The 27,605-nt window shown below is 40.7% G+C and overlaps 1 protein-coding gene across 1 annotated transcript in view; it reads right to left on the bottom strand.

The window, feature by feature from the left end:
• Positions 1 to 18,738, bottom strand: part of LOC118402119 (BMP/retinoic acid-inducible neural-specific protein 3-like) — a 102,484-nt gene extending 83,746 nt beyond the window's left edge. The window contains exon 1 of the mRNA XM_035800043.2: positions 18,075 to 18,738. The gene's annotated coding sequence lies outside the window, so the exon portion shown is untranslated. The remainder of the gene's footprint in view (positions 1 to 18,074) is intronic.
• Between the last annotated feature and the right edge of the window lie 8,867 nt (positions 18,739 to 27,605).

The raw sequence follows: 27,605 nt of genomic DNA, 5'->3' as shown, positions 1-27,605 counted from the left end.
CATATCAAACATCTCCAATCGAAAATCAAATCAAGAGTCGGCTTTCTATTCCGCAACAAAGCCTCCTTCACTCACGCCGCCAAGCTTACCCTAGTAAAACTGACTATCCTACCGATCCTCGACTTCGGCGATGTCATCTACAAAATTGCTTCCAACACTCTACTCAGCAAACTGGATGCAGTTTATCACAGTGCCATCCGTTTTGTCACTAAAGCACCTTATACCACCCACCACTGCGACTTGTATGCTCTAGTCGGCTGGCCCTCACTACATATTCGTTGCCAGACCCACTGGCTCCAGGTCATCTACAAGTCCATGCTAGGTAAAGCTCCGCCTTATCTCAGTTCACTGGTCACGATGGCAACACCCATCCGTAACACGCGCTCCAGCAGGTGTATCTCACTGATCATCCCTAAAGCCAACACCTCAGTTCGCTGAATCGCTGAAGTTGGAGACTTTCATCTCCCTCACCAACTTCAAACATCAGCTATCTGAGCAGCTAACCGATCGCTGCAGCTGTACATAGTCTATTGGTAAATAGCCCACCCATTTTCACCTACCTCATCCCCACACTGTTTTTATTTATTTACTTTTCTGCTCTTTTGCACACCAATATCTCTACCTGTAAATGACCATCTGATCATTTATCACTCCAGTGTTAATCTGCAAAATTGTAATTATTCGCCTACCTCCTCATGCCTTTTGCACACATTGTATATAGACTCCCCTTTTTTCTACTTGTGTTATTGACTTGTTAATTGTTTACTCCATGTGTAACTCTGTGTTGTCTGTTCACACTGCTATGCTTTATCTTGGCCAGGTCGCAGTTGCAAATGAGAACTTGTTCTCAACTAGCCTACCTGGTTAAATAAAGGTGAAATAAAAAAATAAAAAAATAAAACTCTGTCAATAAACACTAATGAAGATAAAAGTAATATCATGCAATATAATGTTTGATTGTTCCGATATGCCAAAACGACCCTGCTAAAATGCCGTACAAAATAGAGATGATTTGTATTAACAATAATCCAAGAGAAACACATCTGTTTCCTTTTATTTCATCATATTGGCCTAAGACTTGTTTTCATAAAATGCAGAGTGTATCTTCAGTATGTGACGTCCCTCCCACACTGTCTGCTGGGATCTCCTTTTTGGTAGTCTGTTTGGTAGTCTGCTTGATGCCAGTGGGCAGAGCTCGGAGGATTAAAATGTATATGAACTTGAAAGTTTGTTGATATTTTCCAGTTGCTTGTACTTGCAAGGAATGGTATTGTACTGTACATCAGGAAACCCTAGTCTGGATGTATATGATGAAAATAACTCCCCACCTATAATTCTAAGGGAATATTTTTAAGATGTATAATGGTGAGAGATCAATACGCCAGGGCAGGACTGATCCAAGTCTCCAGCCCAGGGGAGGTCCGACCCACCGACGCGTTCAGTGCTCACCTCAGGGCCAACGGCAAGGCTACCATGCCAACTCCTCTCATGTGCCTCTCTCTACAAACCAGCCATCCCCTGGAGACTGCAGCACCTAAAAACAAACACCTCTCTCTCTCTCTCTCTCTGTCTCTGTTTCTCTCACGCTCTCTCTCACGCTCTCTATCTCTGCCTAAAGCTCAACAAGGGGCCAAAGTTGCATAAGCGCGGCAGCAACACCTCTTATTGTGTGCACGTCAACATTCATCCGGCCATAATTGACCAAATGTTGTTCCTTCCTCAGTTTGTGTGACTGTGCTATTGAATTCAGTTTTGACAGGCCAGACTCAATAGTGTCTCAAACCCACTCTGTCTGACCAAAATAGTTCCAGACACTGGAACAGGTTAGTGTTCCATTTTCTGGTTTGCTATGGCAGCTCTGTCAACACTTTCCAGAAGATAATTGCATCGGTCTAATTTGACATTGGCAAAATTCATCACGCTCCTATTGCCGATGTACCACTGCCCCACAGGCCTACAGTGGATATTAACTTTCAGGATTGTAAAGTCGAGAATCTTTTTTCATCAAGAGATAACAAAAATGCTGCTGCCTCAGTATAAGTAAAGACCCAGTATCTACAGGCATTTTCTGACCTTTCAGCTTTGCAAGTTCAACTCAGGCCTCTATTCATTCACTTCCCTCCTCAGTGAAAGTGGCAATGTCCTGCCATGTGCACTTAATATGCCTACATGCCTAATGACATCCTTTAAATGGACTCACACGAAGGCACGCATTTGTGATCTGATGGACTGCCCATGTTCACTGCACAATCTAACAAATGTAGCCTTGTTACCTCTCCCACTTTAGAGGAAATCAAAATAAAACTATGTAGATTGATAAAGATATAATGGAGGCCACATTTGAGAATATCTTCAAAGGAGCCCTTTATTTTGGGGCAGAATGATGCAGTCCATAATACATGTCAAATGTAACACAGTGAATATGAACAGCCAATACATTTTCACCCCAAAATATTTTGTTACCAGCTAAATTAGAGCAAATACAGTCTTCTCTGTCTGAGAAAATACATTTAGTGTAGCAGATTTTATTCCAAAAATGGAAGCACGCACATCACTGTACAAAGTAGAATATATTGCCATGAACTCGATCGTGTGTGTAGTTGATATAAGTGTCGAGTCAAGATGGGCATTTGCAATGTAGCAGGGCCACCAGGGAGCATTTCCAGGGTGGCTTGCTGACACAGCACAATAGAAATAGTTAATGACTTGCAATTTAGTGTTGAACTATCGTTTTACAATAATGTCTCACATAGAGCTCATCTCAAAATTTGATGAATCCGTTTTTTTCCTACTACACTGTAAAAAAAAAGTGCACAATCCGAAGTGCACGACTTCAATACAGTAGATTGACAAATTCAATTTGATTCAATTAAATGTAACAAAAATGAACATACCGGTATTCAAATCAATGCATCGCTCAGAGTGTATCTGGTGATCCCTCACTTATCTTCAGACCAAACCTGCATTGCCACGCCTTTAAGATGATTCAACCAAGGTAGGCACAGCACTGACTTTAATGGATGAGGCTTGTGCAGTACTGTATTGATATATCTCACCTTGTCTTTTGGATTTGAACTTGTTTTTTACAACACACTGTGGACATAACACAACTCGTCGGATGTGTTAGGATATAGCAGTGAATGATGGGACATGTTTTATAATATAAGGCCGTTAACCTCTATCTCTCTATGCAACGTTCAAAACACACAACCACTCTGAAGCAAGACTGTGTGGTCTGCTGAAATGGTAGCGCTACATTTATGATCATTTCTATTACCATAAGTGGATGAAAATTCAAACTTCACATTATGCAAACACGTTCCAACATGTGAAAGTGGATTGTATTTCATGAGTATTATGCATTGTTTTCCCTCTCTAATCAACAAAAAACTGAGGCGACAATCTGGCATATCTTTAATACATTCAGTTCACACTTGGTGGACTGCCTCCCAGACTTACATTTCAGCATTTTTGCCGGTCTGTCTCAGGGTAGAAAACAGCTTCTCTTAAATTACACATGCCAGGGTGAGTAGAGCTACTTTAAAGCCAAGGACAGCAGATGCTAACTAGTAGCAAAGAAAAACACACAAAAGAGCATTGCTATTCTCTTCCTCATTTAATCCACCGCCCCTCAATTCCACTTTTAAGAATTAGCCAAGTCTTTTGATTTATTAATTGAACATGATTACAGCCAGCACCATGAGAACTAGACCCCTCCCCCCTTGGCTAAATTGCTGTTGGAGTTCCTTCAGGAACACTCTTGAATTAATTGTATACGCCTTAATGGGGATTGAAGTGAGGGTCTTTAATTATGTAAAGTGAAAGAGCATGTTCAGCAGTAGTAGTAGCAAGTGAAGGAATTGACCGGGAGGGGCAATGAGGAAGATCCTCTACTGACAGTGTTCCCTGGGGCTAGGGAGAAGTCCATACCTCAATACTGGAACACTGCATCCATCTCCCTCACAGAACACGAGCCACAGCCCTGCACGACGTACAGTAACTAAAGCACTATGGATGCATGACTGGCTTCTGCCTCGTCCAGTTGAGGTTCTTTTGGATAAAATAAATAGGATTATGTGTTTTCTTGGGGTGTATTCACTAGACCCCAAACAGAAGCATAGGGGCCAAAACAGGGAGCGACTTACCTGATTTTTTTCCATTGCAAAATGTTTGGCTGCAATTTGAACCAGTTTGTGCTAATGAATAAACCCCTGCTTTAGACTCTGTTACAGTTTGCAAGAGTGAGACTGCAGATACGATGTACTGTATTCGGTAATGCTCTGTAAGAATGAGTGTCGGGTCAATGCATACAGTTTATACCCAAACAGCATGTGTGTAGTAAAGATGTATTGGCATTTAGTATTGGTTTTGCTTCACTTTTCCACTTGGTTTTGCTTCACCTTTCCACTTATTATGTAGGTCACTCTGAGTCAATAGCAGGTATAGGGCAGTCATTAACTTAACATGCATCTTAATCCACAGATGATAGCAGCATGTCCTTCACAGATTCTGCAGGGTTTGCCCTTGCGGGATATAGGAGTTGCCAACCAGGGTTTGAACTCATTGAGCTAAAGACATTACATGCATCTAATGCCTTGACGTTGACGTTGGCTCCCTGATGTTAGACAAGAACCCCTCCCTGTTTGTTGCTGCCTGTTACATAGTCCTTCAGCCTCTCACACCACTGACACCACTGTCACCCAAACAGACAGAGAGGAAGTTAATAAGGGCAGGTAAGTGACATAACTAATAGAAGAAAGGTAAACATTGGATTGATATCCTTGTTTATCATTGGACACTACAAATGTCTCTGACCCAAACTTGTTTGTCAGTGAGACTATTGTTTTGCCATCTCCTTTCATTAAACAGCGATCAAATGAACAATTTCTCATCCCACAGCTGAGACCGAGACAGACAAATCATAATTCACAACGCGTCCTCCCATTCATTAACATACTTAACCTGTCTTATACCCTCCTCTCTGGAAATGCACAAAGAGTGATTACAGAGTGTGTCTTTCCACTGGAGCAAGAACAAAAGGGCTGGCAGTCTGTATTATTACCTTCGATAATAAGAGAAACAAGAAGCCATTATGGTCCCAGCCTTATCAGAATCTAAGTATCTCAATGACCTTTCTATCCGGACTAATTGCACACAATGGTTTGACCTTTCAGCATTCATGAGTATTTAAAATCTCGCAACAACACGGTGGTTCACCTACACATTCAATTTTGGGGGGTGCATTTTATGTTACAGGGCTTTTATTCTTCTGCCCAGCTCAAAAGGATATTTTCTCATTCAACGCTGTGACTATGAGGCTATATGAGGGCTTGTCCTCACAGCTCATTGGACATTAGTGCTTACAAAATGCATACACGGTTCAGAAATATGTCCGATTGATTTTAATTTTTGATTTTTTTTTCCGGAGACAGAATAAAAGATTATAGAAATATTACTGAACCGAACCAACTACTTAATTGACTCATCTCTGCCCTGCCCATATGCAAGTTAGCCAGTTGTTGACTTACACGCCTTCACTTCTTTTAAATGGGAGAGCAAAATACCAAGACAGGACCGGATTTAGCCCAAACAGAGGCTAAACAGAGGCCTTGTATGGGAAGACATTTGCCAAAGCTATTTAATCTCGCTCACATTCAGCTTAATCCTGCTGTGGCTGATTTACGCCTGTAGGTATTGCGAGAGAGGAAACATGAGTCATTTAGCAAACCACTGCACAGAAGGAATAGTAAAGATGTGAAAAAAAGGCGCAAAGCCTTTTGAACCCCTGAGATGAAAGAAACTACAGACTCCAACAGGATGAGTCAATTCTCACATAGACCACTTCCCTTTCCCGATAACGATAGAACTTAGTCTTACCAGTGTTTTAATAATGCATCTTTCCTACAATGGCCGAAGATGTGTAACATGCTTTTCCCAAAACACCATGCTGGGTGGTCGCTAAGTGAGTCATTGAAGCATGTGTCGATGCTGATAGGATTTTCAAAAAAGTTTTTTCCATTCAAATCTTTCCTTAACATTGTAATTATTTCACAATACTGATGACTTATTCAAATGCTTACCCAATAAAGATGCACAAAATCACCAATTTGCCACATTATTGCGCACATGTTAGGTTACACATCATGAAATATGTTGAGACAAATTACAGACAGTAGCTTACAAGTAGCAAAAAAATAATTCAATTGGTTGAACATGAAATGTATTTCAATATGATTGAAATAGGCCTATTGCTTACTGTCTATATTTTAACGCAGTCATCTCGGTTTTCATTTGAAGCATATTTTTATTCTTCGCTTGTTTGTATCAATTGCAAAGACATTGGCAACTTTGTATTTGTAGTCAACTTTGTTCTGAAGTTACCGTGGTCATAGAGAGAGAGAAACCATGTTTAGCAGAGATCTTCTGTGTATAAACTGAGGTGGGAGGGCAAAAAAATCATCTAATGATGCACTTAGCTCATCTGAGGCAGGCTTATGCCCCGTTTACATCGTGACGTACAGTATTTCATTATGCCGTTATTTCATTAAGTTCCACTACTGGACGGAGAGCATAGGATAGGGTTTCACAATGCAAGTCAATATGGAGGAGAGCCTTGTCTCTTGTCAGAGATCGCATTTATTTTGGGAGATTGCGAAATACGACCTTATTATTCAAGACAGGAGAAGCATACTTTTCCCTCAACTTGTTTTTATAGCTTTCTAGCAAGTCAAGCTATCTTACAGCGCAGAACTATACTGTAGCTAGCAATAATAATAATAATAATAATAATTGTAATCAAAAACAAACGGCATTTCAATCACAATAAACTAAAATGGGAGGCAACAATAATCTTCTTTTGTGGTTTAGTAACTTCCTGTTCTTCGACAGACTGACTGGACCAAGGGTCATGGCTAGAAGGGATCCATCTTTTGACAAATTAACGTCAGATTTGACTTTTTGTAGCAGGTTAGGAGAGCTTAGGAAGCAGGTTAGGAATGTAGAAGGTTAGGATAATTAGGTTAAAGTTAGGAAAATAGCTATGGTTAGCTAAAATGGCAATACAAATCTGTATAAACTGGATGCAACCCGGATATACACTGAGTGTACAAAACATTAGGAACACCTTCCTAATATTGAGTTGCACTCCCTTTAGTCCTCAGACCAGCCTCAATTCATCGGGGCATGGACTACATCGTTTCGAAAGTGTTCCACATGGATGCTGGCCCTGTGTTGACTCCAATGCTTTCCACAGTTGTGTCAAGTTGTCTGGATGTCCTTTGGGTGGTGGACCATTCTTGATACACATGGGAAATTGTTGATCGTGAAAAACACAGCAGAGTTGCGGTTCTTGACACACTCAAACCGGTGCTCCTGGCACCTACTATCATACCCCTTTGAAAGGCACTTAAATATTTTTTCTTGCCCATTCAACCTCTGAATGGCACACATACACAATCCATGTCTCAAATGTCTCAATACCATTCTCCTCCCCTTCATCTACACTTGTTGATGTGGATTTAAGAAGTTACATCAATAAGGGATCAAAGCTTTCACCTGGATTCACCTGGTCAGTCTGTCATGGAAAGAGCAGGTCATAATGTTTTATGCACTCAGAGTAGATAGACTGTCCATGAAACGGCTAGATTACCTTGAAAACAACAGTCGGACAACTTGTACGCAGTCTCCAGTTCTTATTATAGCTCATTGGGCCAGACTGAAGAATACACTGAGTTTGGAAAAATTCGAAGTATGCGGCATTCGTCTCGCAACAGAGCCATCAACCGCAAGGGGGCGTTGCGATTTCACTCTATTGTGGAGGGTCCCCATTCAATTGAATGGCATCCGGCGCAACTTAATGGAGTGCTTATGGTTAATGTGGATGAAGCATTCGATTTCAGGTGTTTTCAAGTGAAATGTTAAGAACGGTGGTTTTGGGAAACAGCTCAGAGATTTAATGATGCTCTTAAGGTTCTAACGATGAACATAGCCTTAAGATACTTTTGGGAAACCGGGCCCTGGGCTGTCTGAATGAAATATGTGCAAAGACAGGGATCCTATATTTAGACATGAAATCGCTCTGTCACCTCACTGCTCCATCTCTCAGAGGGAAACTTTTCTCCCGGTGTGTCACTTGCTATCATTGGCATGAAAAAAAGGCTGAATAAATCTTATGTGGACTTTTAGGAATGTCAGAAACGACGAGGGAAGCGGAACCATGAATTTGCATGATTGACAAGTAACGCAATAAGTTTGAATGGGTAGAATGAGGGCAATGGATATCCAGTATTCTGTGAGTAAATGAATGTCTGTCAAGCGAAAGTGAGTGTACACAACCTTTTTATTTATATAAGGAAGATGTAAAGTTTGAACAAATGCTTCACCATCTGGTAGCGAAAGCCTTCCAAAGGCTTGAGATAGGCAAGATTTTCTGAATGGCTAAGGAGCAGCACAGACAGCTCAGGCGAAGGACATCTAATGGGTCAAGGATTTCTATAGCTGCCTACTGTTAATCTTGAGAGCAGGGCCATCTTTTTGAGGGCCCTAAGCGAAATGTGGTTGTCGGCCCCCCTCTTGACAGTGGTGAGATACATAAAAAAGTTAAGTTAATTTCCTGCCATTTTACACATTTTGACCAGGGGGCAGAGGAATTTTGTAACAAATTGAATGGTGGATCCCTGGAAGTCAGGGTCCTTGGGAACGTGCTCTGCATGCCCAGTCTGTATTTGGCAATGATTACTACAAGTTTAGATAGCTGACTAGGCTAACTACCAATCAAGAAATTGACATGGCTAATTGTCAGCTAATTGAGTGAATGTCATAACCAGAGAAAACTGCTGAAGCACAACCAAATTTCAAAATTGCACCTGGTGTATTCTACTATTCTTAAGGGCCATCCATACCAAGGACAATAACTATAACGATAAATGATCCTTAACTATGAACGTTGGCGAGCATCCACCAGCAGAACGTTTATTGTTTATCGTTCTGTAGTACACCTGTCAATCAACTGATCAATGCATCCAACTGCACACTGTAGGCCTATTAATGAGGTGGTAACATATACCATTCAGTGCTTCAGGGTGTGTTCATTGTCATAGTGACAACTGCAAATAATACTTGAATGTAGCCTACATGTAATGAAAAATAATATAGAAACTCATATTTTAAATGTAGCAATTCAAGTACAAACGCTGCTTAGCCTGCATATCTTTTATATCCTGTCATTGCTTGACTAGTTGCTCACATAGTCTGCAAGTGATTTCTATTTTTCGAATGATTATCAATTTGTTTGAATCTTTCTTTTTCGCTGTGCTCATCTCTCTGTCTGTCCTGTGCAACCGTTTGCAATGCATCAGTGCAACAATCTTATCATCACTGGCCAAAGTGATTACACCAACATACTCTCTCTCTTTAATTTTCCCTAACAGTTAATTTGGCATAGGCCTATTTTACATTCAGCAATTAGCAAGAGCAAACCTGCTTCTCTCCACGAAAAGGCTATTAGGCACATTAGCAGGCCAGTCATAGTGTGTATTTTATCAGGATGCATGGGTGTTAACAGATAGGGCAATATAGCATGACAATATAGCCTTCTCATGCGCTGTTTGCCAGTTATTCTGGCCATCTTACAGTGAGCTCTGCCTTCTCTCATTTCCAAGCAGCCTTGCGCACCTAGAACCAATAATGGATCAATAGAACGAGGTTTGATTAGTTGTCAATGTTTTATCATTGGATGGACCCCGAGCAATCTGGTAATCGACCGCTTATGAAAGCCAACCCCCCACACCTACAGTACCAGTCAAAAGTTTGGACACAAGTACTCATTCAAGGGGTTTTCTTTATTTTTATAATTTTCTACATTGTAGAATAATAGTGAAGACATCAAAACTATGAAATAACACATATGGATTCATGTAGTAACCAAAAAAGTGTTACACAAATCAAAATTAAACAGCATGTTGCATGTAACAGACAGTTACATGGCCTACAGCATGGTCAAGCAAGTTAATGTTTCTAACATTTTCAGATCAGTAAACAACTATTGATTTAGAACCACAGAGAATTACCTCAGTTCGCAAGAAAACAGGAGCTACATCCAATGTTCCAGCACCATTTCAACTTCAACACTTCAACATCATCAAATCACCTCTGCTTAGTCTAATAGTCCAATCAACGTAAGCTGAATACGCTGTAGCTGTCCTTGGTTCTGATTTTTGTGTGCACGTGTGTGGGTGTTCCTGCAAGAAGAAAAACATGTTGACTCACCCTACTTGTAGAGCAATGCCATCCTCATCTCTTTCATGTTGACGAAATGAGACAGTACATGCTTTTATTTTTTGTTGTCCTAGGCTACCTGGCTAAAGTGCTTGCTCGCTAGTCTAACTTCCATTCACGGGCAAGTTTAGCTAGTTAACATTAGCCTTCTACATCCAGCTACATATTGAACTTCCATCTCAGGCCAGGGGTACAACAAAGTATGAATTAACGTTAGGATCAGAATCGTTGTTAGAATCATTGGCCAGTACGGATAATTAAGTAAAACAACAAATCTAAATCTCTATCTCCATCCATGGCTAATTTAGGAAAGAGACATTTTTAGCTACACCACAAGATGCAACAATTCAATGTGTTTCTGTCAATTACGTATGCTCTCATTGCGATTTGATAGGAGTGACGCAAAAATCCAAGCTGGTTTCCCTTGAAACTTTTTTTGGGTGTGCCCAATGTTTTCATGGTCAATTATTTTAGTGAAGCCTGGCTTCACTTGGCATCTATGAATATACACCACTGCGCTTATGTCGCTTATGCCTGGGGCCGGCTCTGCTTGAGAGCATCACACGTCTGGCTAAGCTTTGATTCAAGAGGGAAGAAATAGATAAGCAAGTGACAGTGATGACAATCTATCTAATCCCAATAGTGAAGCCAAGTCTAAGGACTGGAAAAAGCAGTCAGCATCAAGAAGTGAAAGGAAGAGGAAGAGCGTATCTACTGGTCTCTCCCTGCACAATGTATAATTCATGAAAACAAAGACCAAGGGTATATCCTCCAAAGATCTTCCTCACCTCGTGTTCTGGAGGCGTAACACATTTCAATGTTCAATCCAGGATTTTGTTAACTTTGTGGTGCAGGGCTTATCTAAAACTGTGGCGTATATTTTTATGTTTGTCTTATCCCTGTGTTAAATACATTGATGACTGTACAATTTCAATTCAGCTATTGTTAATGCAAACATTGTCAAAGTGTACTAAAAAAAGCTATCAGTAAATATCAATTCTTTGAGACAGGTGTAAGAAGAATGTGTGCCCAATCAAAGAGGTTTCTTGGCACGGAAAAAAATGGTTATAAGATAATATATACATCTAATTGTGTATAATGTGTTCTCTCACCCATTATAATTCGCTACAAACTGTGTCATCAGTGACACAGTGCCTCGCGAGGTCTATAATACACAACACGGCATCTTATTTCAACTCCCCAATTTTCCAAGAGCATGCAAATCCTAATCTAACCACAGCATGTGTCAAATATTCAAGCCTTCCCTTGGTACCAATGGATCCGGGAGATCGTGAAAACAATCCATTCATTTACATTTACATTTAAGTCATTTAGCAGACGCTCTTATCCAGAGCGACTTACAAATTGGTGCATTCACCTTATGACATCCAGTGGAACAGCCACTTTACAATAGTGCATCTAAATCTTTTAAGGGGGGTGAGAAGGATTACTTTATCCTATCCTAGGTATTCCTTAAAGAGGTGGGGTTTCAGGTATCTCCGGAAGGTGGTGATTGACTCCGCTGTCCTGGCGTCGTGAGGGAGTGTGTTCCACCATTGGGGAGCCAGAGCAGCGAACAGTTTTGACTGGGCTGAGCGGGAACTGTACTTCCTCAGTGGTAGGGAGGCGAGCAAGCCAGAGGTGGATGAACGCAGCGCCCTTGTTTGGGTGTAGGGCCTGATCAGAGCCTGGAGGTACTGAGGTGCCGTTCCCCTCACAGCTCCGTAGGCAAGCACCATAGTCTTGTAGCGGATGCGAGCTTCAACTGGAAGCCAGTGGAGAGAGCGGAGGATTCTGCATCATTTTCACACCAACTGCCGCTAGAGATTAAAAAGGGAAAGTGTTGGCTAAATAATATTCCTGATGGGAGATTTCCAAAGCTGCCAAGTGCTACTGGTTGACCGACGAGAGCCACTTCTCTACTCTATCAGGGAACATTATGTATGAGTGGCATCTTTTCCCATCTGGTGTACTATCATTGGACCCAAGTGAAATGCCAGTGGCTTGGCTAACAACAGCTATCCATCTTGATGTGTGGAGACCAATGGAGCACAGAGGGTTGATGTAGTACTCTTCCAATTCCTAATACCTAGAGCAGGGCAGCCCAATTCTCTAGACTCTCACTCAGTCATATTGCATGTGAGAATGGATGACAATGGCTTGTCCCCTGCTTCAAACTGCAATGGGGAAAATTACTGCACTTATAGAAAGAAGAACACAATAACCACATTCTGGCTAGGTCAAATACTGAAGATTCATTTTTGGACCTAGCATTCTGGTCCATATACTTTCAAGCATTTACTCAGAATCCCTTACACAGTTCTTCATTATTATATCATGGAAATCGTAACTAAATACATTTAATTCTGCTTGGAACAGATCCTCCTCACTGGCTTGGACAATCAATATCAAGTCATCCCTTTTTTTTTTTGGGGGGTTGAGGCACAGGGAGCAAACATTTAATCTGTGTGTCAGCAGACCCTGCAACCAAGTGTAAAGGCTTACAGCTTGTGGTCTCTGATGGCTGGCCTACTGTCAGCGCTCAATTAAAATGCAGTGAAAGAATCCTGCTGTTGGGACTGATTGGTGGAACTTCCACCTGTGCCCAGCTGCAGCATGAATCAACTGTATCCCATTTGCCGCCTAAGGCTACGCCCCAAATGACATCATATTCCCTATATAGTGCACTACTTTTGACAAGGACCGGCAGGTAGCCTAGTGATTAGAGTGATGGGCCAGTAACCGAAAGGTTGCTGGATCGAATCCCAGAGCTGACAACATAGAAGTCTGTTGTTCTGCCCCTGAACCTAACCCCTGGTAGGCTGTCATTGTAAATCAAATCAAATCAATTGCTGACTTGCCTAGTTAAATAAAGTTAAAATAAATGTAGGATGCTGCCTGGTCTCCTTTGATCCTTGACTCCAATAAATCCCTTTTCACCAGGGATAATGTGGAGTTTCCATGTTTTGATAATGGATTTCATGGTGAACCTCACCATTGAACATTAAAGGCTGACAACAACAAAAATATTGGTGGTAGTTGAACAGTTGTTTTCAGGAGGACACTATCTCTATCAGCAATGTTTTCTGTTTACAGTCGACATCTTTTCTTTCCTCTAACAGCAGAGGTTCTACTAGGACCCACTAAAACTACACTGTAAACCCCAATGTGCTGTCATTATTCAAAACTTTTGAGGAAACCTGTTGTACTTAATATATCTGAGTACAGTTACTTAAATAGGTTTTGTAGTCAATACTCAAACCAATAGTCACTGTGACCCAAGGGGATCAATTTTGAGTAATGCCCCCACTAAGCCATGCCTCCAATATAATTTCCCAGTTTGACTTACCTTTGAGTGAATTGTACACTTACCACACATGACTCTTTGTTAGCGACAGAGACATGGTTGCTGAATTATTTCATTCTCAGTTCTGTGGCCTTCACCAATTGAGTTTGTAGGTTTGAATGTTATCAATATAATTAAACTCTTAATCACAATACATTACATATCTCACAAGGCTTTGTTTTGAGGCCTTGCTTTATCCTAACACAGTGGCCTGAAACTCATGGTTTATACAGGCCACGTCAGGCCTTCAAGTAGGGTTGCATAATTCCAGTAACTTTCCCAAAATTCCCAGATTTTCAGAAAATCATGATTGGAGGATTTCCAGGAATCTTCTATCCAGGATTCCAGGAAGACCTGGGAAATCTACCTGAATTTTGCAACCCTAGCTGCAAGAGGGCCCCCGAGTGGCTCAGCGGTCTAAGGCACTGAATCTCAGTGCAAAAGGTGTCACTACAGTCCCTGGTTTGATTCCAGGCTGTATCACATCCAGCTGTGGTTGAGAGTCTTGCAGGGCACAATTGGTCCAGGTTTGGCTGGGGAAGGCTATCATTGTAAATAAGAATTTGTTCTTAACTTACTTGCCTAGTTAAATAAAGGTAAAGAAATCAAATAAAATAAAACATTATGCTGGCTTGCAAAGTCATGTGTAATTCCTATTGGAATCCAGACAGAGTTAAGATATCCAACAGTTTACATTTGTATTCACCCACAACCTGAATTCATAATAACAGCCAGGGTTAGGAAAAGTGTGAGGACACTACTTAAGCCATTTAAACTAGAACAACCAGTTCAGTAACAGGTGCAAAAATAGTTTGGATTAGTTTAGAAAAATGTACTTTATGTATCTTTTGTAGCATAAGATTAATCAATCAATCACTCAATGTATATGCAAAAACATATAAAAACACATTTTACAAATCTACCTGCAGTTAAGCATGCTGGGAAAAAAGTTCATTTGTGATCATAACTTTTGTTTAAATAGAGTTGTGATTTCTCATTAGTTTTGAGTCAGTCCAACATATACATTTTAAGTAATAATGGCTTTCATTGTCTTTGCGTTCAACTAGAAGTATTTGAGTTAAAAATGTGTTGGGGTTTAAAGTGTAGGATCTACATCCACTGTGCTTGGATCTACACATCATACCACAACTACTGTATTTTTTATTTTTTTTAAATGGTCATGTACTGTTGAAAAAGTTACCGCTGGTTGCAGTAACATTGAGAACTTTTCCTTTCAATTTTGTAATTCATAATAAGAAGAGAAAACCTTGCAAACCAAGGGGTTTGACTAAAGGATGGGGGACTACCACCCTCACACGATCAAAGGTCTTCCACATCATCTCCCATAATGTACTGCTTTATTACATAATCTAGACACAAGTTCATGTCCTTTGTTATCACACTGTCGCTATTATTGGTACTACCATTTTCCACATGCATGACAATTCCTCTGGGCTGGAATTTCCCCTCTTTTAAACCAGATTGTTGACTCCTGAAGTGTGTTTAATGAGTGCACCCAGTATAAGAATATACATATGAATTCAGAGAGGAGTTCCGTGAGTAAATGGACGAACCATACTGTAACTTGACTTCAAGGCCTTGCTCAGTGTTAGACTTTATACAGTATAGTCACCTCGACTGGCTATTCTTATTATGGGGCTACGGTGCTTAGTCTCTTCAGTGACCCTGAAACATGCTATGTATATATAGCATATTGTGCTATTATTCCAGCCTTCTGTCATGTCTCAATGGCTGCGTCTCAAATGGCACCTTATTCTCTACATGGTGCACTGATTTCGACCAGGGTCCATAGGGCTGTGGTCAAAAGTAGTGCACTATGTTGTAGGGAATAGGGTGCCTTTTGGATGCAGTCGGGGGGCTCTATTGAGGAGCCTCACCTATGAAATGGTCAACCATTGGGTTTATGGTTGACCAAATCCAAGTTGTCGGCCCAATTACAAAGGGATCCTTTATAAGCAGCCTGTGTTATGGAGTGCTGATTCATGTCCTTTTCCAATTCACCCCCCCCCCCCAAAACTGTCCTTAGTTTCAACCTTGTTTGGATTTTTTAAAATACATTTTTCAAAGACTACTGTAGATAGAATATGCAGTATCCATTGCATATTCCAGTCGTTGAAAATTTCAGCCTGGCATTTCTTTTTGTCTTGAGTGCTTTAATAATTAACCAACATTGATTGACCGAGATCAAAAACCTGTCGACCATTTTCACCCTCAAATTATTAAAACACACACGAGTTTCTTTCTTTCACTACAAACTGTTTTTCTCTTTGGGAAAAAAAAAACCTATATATTCTACTCTAGAGTCCTCGGTTCTGAAGTCAGATTGACATACATGCTTTCTACACGGCACGCATGAGTAAGTTAAACAAAATAAAGAGAGCGAATAAATTAGCGTGCTTAACTGTAAATACAGCTGTGCTAGGCTACTCTGCATGTACTGTACTAAGCCTGACTACTGACTAAACGTTCATACTGTACATTTTGGAGCACTAGGATACACATTTAAAACCTGCACGCTCACTCACATCCACACTAGCACTACATGGCATGTTATCCCATCTAATTACATACAGAACTGTAGTTAGATAACTTGCTTCATGGTTCACCAAAGTAAAAAAAACAATAAACTGGGTCAAGATTTCTGCATTATAACCTGTACGGTTTAGGGGATTAAATATCCCCCGACAGTAACAGTGAAAATCAATGGATGGTTTGGATGTCAAGTCGAATTAATCTCTCCTGTGATGATGTTCAATAATGAGATCAATACTTTTACTTATAAACATTGCACACATCCTGCTCTAAAAGTCTCTAAGATAGTTCAACCACACATTAAACATGCCTCAGACTGCATATTTCAAAAATGGTGAGCTCAAGAATAGCTTACTGCTGGAGGCAGATCATCTAAAATGATGTGTTGTACTCTGCTCCCTCTGTAGGTGAGAAATAGGAGTAAAAATGTCTGGAACCTGCCTCTCCCTTCCCAACTGTTGGAAGAATGAGGGATGTGAGCAACCAAAAGTCTCTCTCTCTCCACAGGGAATTAAATAAAGAAGCTGACTAGTTGTTGCTGCTTACTGGATGGATCAAACCCCTTATATTTATGTTGATTTGATGTCCAATAAAAGAAGGATGGAAATAGAGGACAAAACAGACACAACCTCCCTCAGAGACACAATGTAGTAAATGGAATCTTATCACAGTATATGTATGTTCTCTATCTCCCACCTCTTTCTTTGTGAAAAGTAAAAGTCAAGGTAGACAGACATATTCATCACTGTTTACAGATACTTTTAACAAACCCCAGGAATCCACTCCTCAAATACGAATTGCCCAGAACCAACAGCTTAATCTTAAAAAATACACTGAAGCAGCTTACACATTTTCCTCAACGGATTAGATAAAAAGGAAGCTGCTTTATATTTGGTGGAAAATGGCATTAAATATCCCCTCCTCCAATTGAAATGTCAGCATGATTCTAGTCTGCCAAAATCACGTTGTGAAAAGAGGTTTCATGAACATATGTGAAACAAAAGACTGATTGCTCATACTAGTGACCACTTCTTCCCTGCTACTGTGGTAGTGCTGCCCATGGCCTTTTATCGAGACACATGGCCATAACTAGGAGGAAGCACTGCCCTACACACGGCCTCATCCTTTCCTTCTACCATGCCCAGGCAGAAGTCTCACACGGTGAGGAGGCAAACCCATGCAGTGAACAACAAAGGCTGTGGGGTGGTTTTGTTAAATCTCTCAAGCTTTTTAGTAAACATTTTTTTTTAATGACTTGCTGAAAATATTTCACTTGGCCAGGAAGTGTAAAGCACTGGCCAGCATCTCAAGTTTTAATGACACCTCCAATGATGTTGCAGTGATGTCTTCAATCCCCCCCCCGTCCTCTGATCAAGCTCCAATGTACTGTGCCCTAGGGCTCAGGCAGTGTGAGCTCTGGACTGAGTAAGCCTAGTTAGTGATGCTTACGAACTGAATGCAAATTCACTGAGGAGCATGTATAAAACATCATATTCACAAATCCTATAGTTGCCTATACACATCAAAGTCATCCTGTATCACAGTCTACAAGGGAAATCCCATTAAATAAGAACTGTTAAAAATGACAAACAAGAAACGGATACAAATTAAACAAGCCAATAATTCAGCATCATAACAACACAGTAATAATTTAAGAAGATCATTTAAGAATACACTAAGCGAACATCTGAAGTTTAAAAATGACAGGTTGATAATGAATAACCTCTTTGGATGAAAACACAATCAGACTACTAACTCAACCCAACATTATAAACAATACACAACAATATATAGAGGCACATGCCGGGTCACTGTGCAAATTGTAATGTCAATATTCAGGCACTCTAATGCACAGTACTCATTATTATAGCAGCAAGGCAAGCAATAGCATATATCTCACCCAGAATGTGAAGTGCGATCCTGCTGTTTCTCTCGGTGTGCGTGTATCCTACCAGCGAGTGAAGGTTGTCAGGACGCTTACAGTCTTCAGCCAAACTGGTGGAATGCAGCCAGCAGCCAACCGACAGCCTCCAGTCCCTTTTTCACTTGCAGCTTCCCACTGGCAAGTTACAGAGTCACTTATTATAGGATAATCCAGGCATTGTCCTCTCACTCCTATAGCCAAGTCAGTAAACGTTGGTTGCAAGTTGGGGTCCAAAGGTGCCCCTATGATAATGTAAAGTCCACAACACTACAGTGTATATTCAGCTTGAGATAATAGTCAAAAACAAACAAAACTTTTTTCAAAACTAAGCATATATCTTGAAGGGATTTCAGAAAGAGAAAAAAGTCAAAGGTGCCAGTGTCCCCCATGCCTCCAGGTCATAATGATAAGATATGGCGGAGCAGTCAGCAGAAGCAGAATAAAATCCACACAAAATATCACTCTTCCCTTTAAGGCAACTCTCCTTTCAATAAAGAGCCTGCACCTGCTACCAAATCAGAGACATCCAATTTGCACCTTTTTCTGTGAGCCACACAGCTAAGCCTCAGCTGCCCCTGCCACAGTCATCACTCACTGTCAAGACCAGCACATCGGTTGAGCCCTAGACTGAGGAGTGCTGCTGCTCTGAGTCGGAAAGCATCTCTTTCTTTTCAACAAGCTCTGCCAGACTGATTCTTGTTGCCACACCTCCTGGCTTTTGATTGGCTGAGCTGAGAACAGAGGAAAGGGAGGAGGAGGTGATAATGCTATGTAGAGGGAAGGAAAGGGAGATGAGAAAAGAGGAGAGCGAGATAGAGGGAGAGTGGGGAGTTGGAAGGCTGAGGGTTGGGGAAGCAGAGGAGAGGATAGAACGAGCTCTGTAAGCCTGAAGGGACAGCGTGGCTAATGAAAGAGAAATGCTTCTCCCAACGCTTTAGTCAAATTTATGTGTTACAAATTTGTTGTGACTCCCGGCAAACTGAATTCATACTGATGAAGTCCCCAGTTTCTGAAGGGAGATACTCTGCATCTCCCTCTTTAAGCAATAAATCTGAAAAGTCAAATCTTGTCATCCAAAAGCCTACTGTTACTTTGACGGATAAGCGTTTGAAGACTGCATGCAAATGTGCATGTTGAGTTTTCCAGTTTCCCAGCTCCCAGGCATTCAGTAGTGTGCTAGTATAATCAGAGAATGAGGTGTTCTGAGGCAACTGCAGTTCAACAACAGATTAAAAACTACATCATGCCAGCTTTGGGGAGATGGTTTGACAAAATTATTATAAGTCTTGTGTGGGCTGTACAAGGAGACCAATACAGATGGTGTTGGATCAGTGATGCTTTGAAAAGGAACACTTTTCCCATAAACAAATGAGGGATTAAAGCAGAGATGGTAGGTTTGATGGGAGGAAGTGAACTGTTGACATTGAAATCAAAGGGATATAAAGTGGCTTGCGAAAATGTTCACCCGCCTTGGCATTTTTCATATTTTGTTGCCTTACAACCTAGAATTAAAATAGATTTTGGGGGGGTTTGTATCATTTGATTTACACAACATTCCTAAAACTTTTAAGATGCTAAACATTTTTGCTGTGAAACAAACAAGAAATAAGACCAAAAAAAAACACACAAAAATTAAAATTTGAACTATTCACCCCCCAAAGTCAATACTTTGTAGAGCCACCATTTGCAGCTGCAAGTCTCTTGGGGTATGTCTTTATAAGCTTGGCACACTTAGCTATTTCCATGACATAGACTGAAAAGGTGAATCGAGGTGAAAGCTACAGTGTCTTGCGAAAGTATTCACCTTGGCATTTTTCCTATTTTGTTGCCTTACAACCTGGATTTTTGGGGGGTTTGTATCATTTGATTTACACAACATGCCTATCCATTAGAAGATGCAAAATAGTTTTTCTTGTGAAGCAAACATGAAATAAGACAAAAAAACTGAAAACTTGAGCATGCAAAGCTACTGTATTCACCCCCCAAAGTCAATTCTTTGTAGAGCCACATTTACAGCAATTACAGCTGCAAGTCTCTTGGGGTATGTCTCTATAAGCTTGGCACATCTAGCCACTGGGATTTTTGCCCATTCTTCAAGGCAAAATTGCTCCAGCTCCTTCAAGTTGGATGGGTTCTGCTGGTCTACAGCAATCTTTAAGTCATACCACAGATTCTCAATTAGATTGAGGTCTAGCCTTTGACTAGGCAATTCCAAGACATTTAAATGTTTCCCCTTAAACCACTTGAGTGTTGCTTTAGCAGTATGCTTAGGGTCATTGTCCTGCTGGAAGGTGAACCTCCTTCCCAGTCTCAAATCTCTGGAAGACTGAAACAGGTTTCCCTCAAGAATTTCCCTGTATTTAGCGCCATCCATCATTCCTCCAATTCTGACCAGTTTCCCAGTCCCTGCCGATGAAAAACATGATATTCTGGGGGTGATGGGAGGTGTTGGGCTTGCGCCAGACAGCGTTTTCCTTGATGGTCAAAAAGCTCAATTTTAGTCTCATCTGACCAGAGTACCTTCTTCCATTTGTTTGGGGAGTCTCCCTCGTAACACCAAACATGTTTGCTTATTTTTTTGCTTTTTTTCTGGCCACTCTTCCATAAAGCCCAGCTCTGTGGAGTGTACAGCTTAAAGTGGTCCAATGGACAGATACTCCAGTCGCCGCTGTGGAGCTTTGCAGCTCCTTCAGGGTTTTCTTTGGTCTCTTTGTTGCCTCTCTGATTAATGCCCTCCTTGCCTGGCCTGTGAGTTTTGGTGGGCGGCCCTCTCTTGGCAGGTTTGCTGTGGTGCCATATTCTTTCCATTTTTAAAAAATGTATTTTTTTGGTGCTCCGTGGGATGTTCAAAGTTTCTGATATTTTTTTATAACCCAACCCTGATCTGTACTTCTCCACCACTTTGTCCCTGACCTGTTTGGAGAGCTCCTTGGTGTTCATGGTGTCGCTTGCTTGGTTGTACCCATTGCTTATTGGTGTTGCGGGCTCTGGGGCCTTTCAGAACAGGTGTATATATACTGAGATCATGTGACAGATCACGTGACACTTAGATTGCACACAGGTGGACTTTATTTAACAAATTATGTGAATTCTTAAGGTAATTGGTTGCACCAGATCTTATTTAGGGGCTTCATAGCAAATTATTTAGGGGCTTCATCACCAATTTGGACTGTTTTGTATATGTTCATTACATGAAATCCAAATAAAAATACAGTTACATTTCAGGTTGTAATTCAACAAAATAGGAAAAACACCAAGGGGGATGAATACTTTTGCGTTGCACTGTACTTGTCTTTTGTATCCACCCACATCTATTCCATATATTTGTTTAGAACTGTTAAGGATGTTTATGGACAGCTGGAGCCTTTCCCAAGCATAAACTACACCGAACAAAAATGTAAACGTAATTTGTAAAGTGTTGGTCCCATGTTTCATGAGCTGAACTACAAGATCCCAGAAATGTTCCATACGGACCAAAACGTTTGTGCACAAATTTGTTTACATCCCTGTTAGTAAGCATTTCTCCTATTCCAAGATAATCCATCCACCTGACAGGTGTGGCAAATCAAGAAACTGACTAAACAGCTTGATCATTAAACAAGTGCACCTTGTGCTGGGGATAATAAAAGGCCCCTCCAAAATTCCACAGATGTCTTTTTTGAGGGAGCATGCAATTGGCATGTTGACTGCAGGAATGTTCACCAGAGCTGTTGCCAGATAGTTAAATGTTAATTTCTCTACAATAAGCCACCGCCAATGTTGATTTAAAGAATTTGGCAGTACATCCATCCGGCCTCAATACCGCAGACCAAGTGTAACCACGCCAGCCCAGGACCTCCATATCCTGCTTCTTCACCTGCAGGATCGTCTGAGACCAGCCACGCGGTAGGTTTTGCACAACTGAAAAATTGCTGCACAAACTGTCAGAAATTGTCTCAGGGAAGCTCATCGGTGTGCTCATCATCCTCACCAGGGTTTTGACCTGACTGCAGTTTGGCGTCGTAACCGACATCAGTGGGCAAATGCTCACCTTCGATGTCCACTGGCACACTGGAGAAGTGTGCTCTTCACGGATGAATCCCGGTTTCAAGTGTACCGGGCAGATGACGTCGTGTGGATGAGCGGTTTGCTGATGTTAACATTGTGAACAGAGTGCTCCATGGTGGCGGTGGGGTTATGGAATGGCAGGCATAAGCTACGGATAATGAACACAATTGCATTTTCTCCATGGCAATTTGAATGTAGAGATACCGTGACGAGATCATGAGGCCCATTGTCGTGCCATTCATCCGCCACCATCACCTCATGTTTCAGCATGATAATGCACAGCCCAATGTCGCAAGGATATGTACACAATTCCTGGAAGCTGAAAATGTCCCAGTTCTTCCATGGCCTTCATACTCACCAGACATGTCACCCATTGAGCATGATTGGGATGCTGTGGATCGATGTTTACAACACCATGTTCCAGTTCCCGCCAATATACAGCAACCTCGCATAGCCATTGAAGACAGTGGAATGTAACAGCTATAGGTTTAGGCTACTAAATTATACTCAAATTGTCCCTATACCCATCACGAGGTTGCTACAACCTAGTCTATTAATGAAAGTTTACAACATAGGTGCACACAGGTTGATAGATACATTTAAGGTGACATTCAATACCGCATTGCACACTCTTCCCTGCATCTAGCTGATACAGGGTGTGATTATTAGTCCAACAGTTGCAAACGAGAGTCCAACAGTTGCAAACAAGAGTTTCTATTGGACAAATTCAGATATGTTTTTCCCCGTTTTGTTCCGTTTACTTCCGTTTAAGAAACGTTTTGCAACAGAATCGGCAGAATGAATACACCCCTGATCATGCGAAAACAGAGTTCACTCTCATAACAGCCATGTTGTATTCCTTCTCTTCCCTTTGCTTTCCCTTGTGGACTTCAATGCACAACAAATCAGCTGTATGTGAACAGGCGAAAAACCTTTCCAAGCCAAACCATATTAGCTACAGTAACATCACAGTCAGCATAGCTAATATAACTAACACGTGAGTAAACCCGCTACAATCATGCAACTACTTTAGTAAGCAGTTACACCAGCAGGCCCCAGTAGCAATAAATTAGTAATACCAAAAGCTGACCTTGACTTGGAAGAGTTCCAGTGTTGTGTTGGAAAGTCATAGCATCCCCTTTGTTTGAGCAGGGTGTTTCAGTTGACTAAACTTGTTAGCTGCAATCGCTAGCTAAGTAAGTGAAGCTGAATGTAAAAAAATTACAATCTCTCTATTCTCTCTTGCTCCTCCTTCAATTTGTTCAATCTGTTCAACTATTGTATTTTTTTTAGTATAGTTTTATCTGAAAATGATAACTTTTTAAGTGTTTACAGTTAAACATTTTATGAAATTCACTGAGGAGAATGGTCCTCCCCTTCCTCCACTGATTGAAGAGGAGTGGGACAACATTCTACAGGCCACAATCAACAGCCTGATCAACTCTATGTGAACGAGATATGTCACACTCCATAAGGGAAGGGTGGTCACATCAGATACTGACTGGTTATTTGATCCATGCCCCTACTTTTTTTTAAGGTATCTGTAACCAACAGATGCATATCTGCATTCCCAGTCATGTGAAATCCATAGATTAGGGCCTAATTTATTTATTTTAATTGACTGATTTCCTTATATGAACTGTAACTCAGTAAAATCTTTGAAATTGTTCCATGTTGTGTTTATATTTTTGTTCAGTGTAGTCATGATAGCTGGATAATATTAATGTATTACATGACATCCCCCATTCTCTGATCTTCTTGGCTCTAGATATGTTTTTTTAGAATATTTTTAGAATGTCAATTGTCTTACCTTCTTGGCCTTGATAAAATAAGTTCAAGCTCAGTTTGGGGTTGGAGCATTTCTGTGGTATTTTTTGTTACATACAGTGGGGCAAAAAGTATTTAGTCAGCCACCAATTGTGCAAATTCTCCCCCTTAAAAAGATGAGAGAGGCCTGTAATTGTTATCATAGGTACACTTCAACTATGACAGACAAAATTAGAAAAGAAATCCAGAAAATCACATTGTAGGATTTTTTATGAATTTATTTGCAAATTACGGTGGAAAATAAGTATTTGGTCAATAACAAAAGTTTATCTCAATACTTTGTTATATACCCTTTGTTGGCAATGACGGAGGTCAAATGTTTTCTGTAAGTCTTCACAAGGTTTTCACACACCATTGCTGGTATTTTGGCCCATTCCTCCATGCAGATCTCCTCTAGAGCAGTGATGTTTTGGAGCTGTTGCTGGGCAACACAGACTTTCAACTCCCTCCAAAGATTTTCTATGGGGTTGAGATCTGGAGACTGTCTAGGCCCCATTCATTCTTTCCTTTACACGGATCAGTTGTCATGGTCCCTTTGCAGAAAAACAGCCCCAAAGGATGATGTTTCCACCCCCATGCTTCACAGTAGGTATGGTGTTCTTTGGATGCAACACTCAACACGACGAGTTGAGTTTTTACCAAAAAGTTATATTTTGGTTTCATCTGACCATATGACATTCTCCCAATCTTCTTCTGGATCATCCAAATGCTCTCTAGCAAACTTCAGACGGGCCTGGACATGTACCGGCTTAAGCAGGGGGACACGTCTGGCACTGCAGGATTTGAGTCCCTGGCGGCGTAGTTTGTTACTGATAGTAGGCTTTGTTACTTTGGTCCCAGCTCTCTGCAGGTCATTCACTAGGTCCCCCCGTGTGGTTCTGGGATTTTTGCTCACCGTTCTTGTAATCATTTTGACCCCACGTGGTGAGATCTTACTTGGAGCCCCACGCAAGATCTCATTTTGTCTGTCATAGTTGAAGTGTACCTATGATGAAAATTACAGGCCTCTCTCATCTTTTTAAGTGGGAGAACATGCACAATTGGTGGCTAACTAAATACTTTTTTGCCCCACTGTACATACAGTAAGTCTCCTCCTTGCATAGCAATATCTTTTTTAAACTGTAATGTTGCCCTGAACTGTGTTAGTTTTCTAAATGTGTGATATTTCACATTAAGGTGTTAAAGTCAAGCCACAGTCATTTCAATTAACATAAATTGAGGTATTTTTTATTTAACTTATGAATTTACTTGATAAACACAACAATGTAAGGGTGGCTGTAGGGCTATTTCCTCTAATAGCCAAACACAACAAGCTTGTGTGAATGCCCACAACTCCTTGGTCTCTCGGACTCCCAATGTCATGGCAATAAGACAAAGACAATTAAGGTGTAAATATGTCCACAACATCTCAGAGGGAGTTGGGTAATTTTCTACCCTCATTTGGCTAATTCCCAAGTCACCCCCAAATTAGAAACCTTAATGACAGCCAATAAGCCACAGATGGTCAAACTTTAGGAAACACAAGCCTTCTGATCTTTGTGCCTCTTGTGGCATCGTTTTACATGCCAACTATACATTACCTTGCCAGATGCTTTTGGCCCAAGGGGGTGATCATGCCTATAACTAGAAGGTAAGGCCTTTGTGGTGCGTTTAAGGGAGTTCTTGCCCACCTCTACACTCTGAGCGTGGGCCGCTTAGAGACTCAGGTAATCTATCCTGGGATGCCATGTGGCAGATGTATCCCACTGCAATTTGTCTTCTGAAGTTGACATATAAAAAATTCCAAAGGTACAATCTCTTGAGAAGAAGCTGACAAGCTTCCATTTTGGATGTGGACACTTTAAAGAGCTGGTCGACTCACATTTGGTGATTTGATTTTAGCAGTCTTCTATGGTCCAGGAATTGCTGTAACTATAGGCTTTCATTATTTTTGCTACAGGCTCGGCCTCAATGGGCCGATCCAGTTTAAAAATGTAGTGTAGACTAGAACTTAAAATGGTTGTAGAGTTCACTCAAAAAAAAATTATCTCGCATGTTATCATTGTGGCATTATTGGTCTCATCATCACTCAATTATAACCATCTTAGTCAAATACTTTATTTGCCTATATTCTCTTTTTCCAGTTGCTACTCAAAGTGAGGGTGATTCTTAAACCTCTACTGCACCCTCAGGCAACAGAACATCTTATCTTACCTCACCCCCATATTATTATTTTTAAATGCCTACACATGACAATATGTGATGACATGTCTGTAAACAATCCAATGAGATCCAGAAGTTGGTATGATCTAACAATTGGGGCAGGGGGCTTTTTTTTCAGGAAACAGAGCGACGTGTGCACATGGTGTGAGCAAAGGGTCAGCTACAATTCATTTTTTTGCATGTTGAAATAGAGAACTTGACAATTAAAAATATGTACTTGTGTAAGAACCTACAAAGAAGAATATTTCATAGGTTAACATATTTCGTTTTGATATATATAATTTTTTTAAATAGTTTTATTTTTGTTGCCTCGGGGCAATGTTGTGCAGTTAGGCTACCCTTTTGTGTTGCCTCAAGGCAACGTTGTGCAGTTAGGCTACTTTTCAGGGCAATGTCATGTTCAGTGAAAAACATGTACAATTATGTTAAATGATGGCCTTCGTCAATGTTTTAGCCAAAATATTCACTGACACTCACAGGAAATGGACACAGGGACATTCGATCTGCTAAAGTAGCCTAATTGAGCAGTTAGAATCATACCCTCTGATACTGAGGACAGTGCGCTTTAAGACAGTGACAGCGAGGAAGAATGGACCCCCGAATCAGGTTTGAGAGGCAGTGCAATATTAGTTTATGCCCAACTTGTATTTTCCTATGAAAATAGTTATTTCTTCTACTATATTCCACTTAGTAGAAGTTCTGAAAATATCAGATTGTCCTTGGTGTTTTAGTATCCTTATGCCACAGTGTTTCCCTGAGTTGTTTGAGGTTATAGTGATATATTTGTATTATTGAGACTTTCTCAGAAAGCTTAAAACTTCCAAAAATAGGATGGAATATTATTTTTCATGAAAAACCTAAATGTGTGCAGTAGAGGGATAGGGTCATGGAATGTCAATCACATAAAACTCAAACATATTCTGGTGAATATGGTTAAGGATCTGAAATACCGAATTCAGTTCTATCCTTATTTTTAGGCATTTCAAGGATTTTGCTTATTTTATTCCAAAATAGTTCAAGACCCATAGGAAATTGTGGTTATACAGTGCATTTGGAAAATATTCAGACCCGTTGACTTTTTCCACATTTTGTTACGTTACAGCCTTATTCTAAAATGTATAACATTACATTTTTCCCTCATCAATCTACACACAATACCCCATAAGGACAAAGCAAAAACAGTATTTTAGCAATGTTTTCAAATTTACAAAATATAAAGAGCTGAAATATCACATTTAATAAAGTATTCAGACCCTTTACTCAGTACTTTGTTGAAGAACCTTTGGCAGCAATTACATCCTTGAGTCTTCTTAGGTATGACGATACAAGCTTGGCACACCTGTATTTGGGGAGTTTCTGCCATTCTTCTCTGCAGATCCTCTCAAGCTCTGTCAGGTTGGATGGGGAGCATTGCTGCATGGCTATTTTCAG

The sequence above is a fragment of the Oncorhynchus keta genome, chromosome 23 (assembly GCF_023373465.1).
Source record: "Oncorhynchus keta strain PuntledgeMale-10-30-2019 chromosome 23, Oket_V2, whole genome shotgun sequence".
NCBI lineage: Eukaryota > Metazoa > Chordata > Actinopteri > Salmoniformes > Salmonidae > Oncorhynchus > Oncorhynchus keta.
This window is presented reverse-complemented; position numbering and strand designations above follow the sequence as displayed.